The sequence below is a fragment of the Limulus polyphemus genome, unplaced genomic scaffold (genome assembly GCF_000517525.1).
Source record: "Limulus polyphemus unplaced genomic scaffold, Limulus_polyphemus-2.1.2 Scaffold2549, whole genome shotgun sequence".
In the NCBI taxonomy this organism is placed as follows: Eukaryota; Metazoa; Arthropoda; class Merostomata; order Xiphosura; family Limulidae; genus Limulus; species Limulus polyphemus.
The window spans coordinates 11739-16434 of record NW_013668159.1 but is presented as its reverse complement, the minus strand read 5'-3'; positions in this window follow the sequence as shown (position 1 = coordinate 16434).

Below are 4696 nucleotides of genomic sequence, written 5' to 3'. Positions count from 1 at the left end.
CTTGATCTTCTATAATCTTCTAAGTCTCCTGTCATACCAGTCAATTTAAATTTCTTAAATGTATTATGATTTTCTTTAATTTTATCTCTTAAACTCTTTGTGAGCCACACCAGGTGTTTTACTTGCAGCTACCTTTTTCTTTCTATAGGGAACATGTTCACCTTGAATATTTAAAACTTTTCCGCATCTGATCAGTGTCTCCAAATAACTCGGCTACCCAATTCACAACAGATAATTCTTGTCGCAACCCTTCAAAATTTGCATTTTTGAAATTTGTAACCAAAATGTCCTTATTCCTTGTTTCCATATGCAGCAAAACATCGAACCCAGTACAGTAATGTTTACTTGCACTCAGATGTTCCCCAATTTCCACCCTCTCGATCATTTCTACATATGAAGTTAACAATAAATCTAAAATAACATTGTTTCTAGTAGGATCCTTGATTAATTGGTGAAGAAAGTCACCCTGAAGAGTTTCCATAAGCCTTTCTCTCTCATGGTTTATATTGTTGCGTATCTGGTCGTTTGTTAATTTCCGGTATAAATTCTTTCCGAGAAACTTCAGCGATACAAGTCCTTTCTTAATTAAAACTAGTTTATTCTTTCTCGATACAACTTTGCAATACACAGAATTTCCACAGTCACTTTAAACTTGACTACTTTTATGAACACACGCTATAAACCACAGCGATTCACACACTTTACTTATGGTGCCTACTGCTCGCTTGACTCAATTATCTCTCTTTATATCTATCTGCAATTATTTCTCCGCTTTATTTGCTGGGCTTATATACTAAAAAAGAGGGCGCTTAGAACAGACTAGAGTTGCCAGGAAAAGTCCAGATCCTTTGAGAATTTCATGACGTGACTTCCGCTGTCGTAAAAATATTAAAAACCAGGTTCTCCTTTGTTTAGTAGATTTTGCAGAGATTTTTCTGTAACTTAAATTTTAGCAGACTTATAGTTTTAGATAAAATTAAGATTTTCCTTTATTTGGGTTGATTTGTTAAGACTGGGATTTTACTGAGCTTTAATCTAACTTTTTCTATTTTATTTTTATTTTAGATTTTTTTAGTTTTCATTTGACATACAGGGGTACACACTAGACTACTGAAAAAAAGCTCATAAAGGTTTCACATCCCTTCTCTTTATTGCCAGTCTGACACATTCACCACATACTCATTTGCTCCTGTTCTGTTTTCTCTTGCGATAGTAAATGTGATTATGTTTTTGTAATGTAAACAAAGGTTATTATTGTGCACCTTCCATGATTTGACTGTTTCTTCATAATGTACTCAGTTAGAGATCTGAAAAATAAACAGACACACAGTATGATTCTGTATCTTTAGAACATCCAGTAAGCAGGCCCTCATTGACTTCTCTGAAGGAAAAACATGAAGTGGAAAATACCATATTTATAGGTAAGCTATGAAAATCACAACCTGTTAGAAAAAAGACATTACTAACAGTTTATTGTTATTATTACATTTACAGTTTATTGTACTGTTTAATAAGATAACTCTTTAATTAATGTTTGGAAGTATATCTCACCTTATAATTGTGTAATATTCTCTTGTGCATGGATTTCCAGCTGAGTAAACGGGTAGGGTCTGCAAAACAGAAGATCTGATAACTACTGAATTGCAGAGTACGAGTTTGTGACTCCCTGAATACTGATTGACTGTGTCTCAATAAAAGAGTCCACATACAAAATGCACAAAACAACAGTCTTTATTAATAACAAAATCAGCCAAAGACAAACCCGGTACACAAAACAACGACAATTGTTTGTATTAAGGGTGTTAAACTGTTAAGAGCGAGAAAATCAGATACTAAACATTTATTTTTCTCTCACCAATTTATTGTAAGCTACATGAAAAAGAAAATCAAATTATAAAAGTAAAATTCTGCAAGTTTAAACTAAAATAAAGTCCAGTTCTTAAAATGCAGCAAAGATTTTATGCAATCACTTAAGATCTCTAAGTCGAAATCTGCACAAAGTCTGGCTTTAAATACCAAAATTAAAATACCATAAACAAAGCCAGGCTGCTCTAAACACATACCTCATCCACGTGGCTTCGAATCATTCACGATGAAACACGGGTTTATGGAAGCTTAAAGCTAGTACACGATTCGCTAACAGAAAAACAAACAAAAAACAGTTGTTTATTTCGGGACAAATAAGTGAAATCAAAGTTATACATCCAGCAAGAAAACAGTCTTTGTGACCATTTAGTGAATCTAGTCCCACGTGCTGCCAAAGTGTGAAATTATGTTGCTTACTTGAGTGACATCTCTGCATCCAAACAAAGTTACAATAAAAATAGAAAAGTACATATTAACTAAGGGTATAGCAAATATATGGTGCTGTCCTTTACTACAGTTATTCTCAACCATTTATTTCCTGGTCAACCCTAAGTCAAAAAACAACAAAAGATCAAACTTTTATCGTACCTAATAATTAAATAAATCATTCAACAAATTATTAGGGAAACTGGAGGTGATTATCTGTAGAGGCCTAAACAACAAATCTTCCAATGCAACCACATATTTATCATGCTCATTGTGGTCTGAAGGATGAGCTCTCACAAGAACCTTATAAGTTCATTTCAGTCAATGGTCTTCCTTAGAGGTATATAATGCCAAGGCTTTCGTCCATCTGGTTGTCTGCTTTTGGAGCCGATTATCTGTAGAGGCCATAACAAAAAATTTTCCAATGCAACCACATATTTGTGATGCCCATTGTGGTTTGAAGGATTAACTCTCGCAAGAACCTTATGAGTTCATTTCAGTAAATGGTATTCCTCATAGATATACAATGCCAAGGCCTCTGTCCATCTGGTTTCCTGTTTCTGACAGTGATGTTTCAAAACCACTCTCTTTATTTTAAAGCTTTATTCACAGTCAGGTGCTTGGTGGGGATATATCCAACTTTTCTGTGTGAAACTCTGAAGTCTTAGGAGGATCCACCAATAAAATGTACATCATAGTGCAGGAGCAGCTATCAACCACAGACCATCAGGACTCTGTATTTCATTACACGAGTCGATCCACTGGCTTCAGTTGGCATCGTAAAAAAGTAAATATGGGTAACTTTTTCCGTTGACATTCATAGTCACTCAATCCCCTTCTGTGCTGTTAAAGGACACAACTTCCTCCCTGCACATGGAGGAGCTACACACAATTAAGTATACACATAATAGTTTCTATTGTGTAGAATGTGGTCCTTTCCAGAGAACTTCTGCTACTTTGATTAAGGTGAGCGATTTTTGCAAAAAACTTACATATGTTTTGCTGCCAAAAATCACTTGATAGCTAGGAAAATAAGGGTCACAACTTTCTCTCAGTCATTGGTTTCTCGGCCATAAAATCGTTCAAAGTGGTGAAAACTGAGTGGTCATCATAAAATGTCGGAGTGAAACACCTGCAAGCTCAGAAAGCAAGGGTCACAACATCTTTTTAGTCTTTGGTTTCTTGACCAAATGACTGTATTATTTATTGATAACGAAATTGAAATCACACAATGTAGTACATATATTGTATGGTGATTATCACTCAATAACACGGAAAACGACGATTTCATTTCCTTTCAGTCAGTGATTGTATAATCAGTGACTTTCCTAACTATTGATCTTGCAGTTAATAATACCCATAATGATCATGTAATCTATCCAGCACGGGAATGAATTTAGGGTAATGTCTGCATTAATCGCGTCACTGTCATCAGCAGAATCTTAAGACATGTAAAAGTATTGTTACGTCTCCGTTTGTTAACTGATTTTTCCGTAACTTTGTTCCGACGAAATTTTAACGACACAAGTCTTTACTTAATAAAACTGGTTTATTCTTTCCGAATATAACTTTACCGATACACTCAACTTCAACAATCGCGCTAAAACAAACGCTATATCAACGAACGTCAACAATACTTCTGACTGCAGATCAATTACAAACGGTCTACACACATTACCTTCCCCTCTTTTATATACCCAACTACTCTATATCTAGCAAACACTAGAGCATTCGCCAAAGTACAGGATAGTTCTAGAAAGTAAAGGGCGTGAGAATCACATGATCTCGATGACGCAAAAGTATTTATGAAGAGATAAATCAACCACAAATATAATATGTAAGTATCTACATGAAATAGCCGATTTATGTATATATGTAAATGTCTATGTGTCTACTCTCTCTCTCTCTCTCTTTCCATATATATATATATATATATATATGTATTGTTACGATAGCGGAAGTCACGTGACGCTAGTAAGACGTCATGAGATTCTAGAAAGATCATGTCCGTTCGTGAAGCCTCGAGTGTTCTCCAGACGCCCTCTATTTCGTATATATAAGGCCGGCGAGAAGTGACGGCATACATATGAATAATTGGAGATTGAAGAGATAGAGACAGATAATCGAGTCAAGTCATGTGTAAAGTGCGTGAATCGTTCGTTGTGAATTATAGCGTGTGTTGAAGTTAAAGTGAAAGTGGGGAAATTAAGTGTATTGCAAAGTTGAGTTGAAAAAGAATAAACTCGTTTTATTTGAGAAAGGACTTGTATCGCTGAAGTTCTTCGGAAAGAATTTCTACGGAAAATTAATAAACGAACAGAGACGTAACAATATGTATATTTGTGCGTGTGTGTTTCTTTATACATAAACATTGTGGATAATTATACCATAAACATATGTTTAT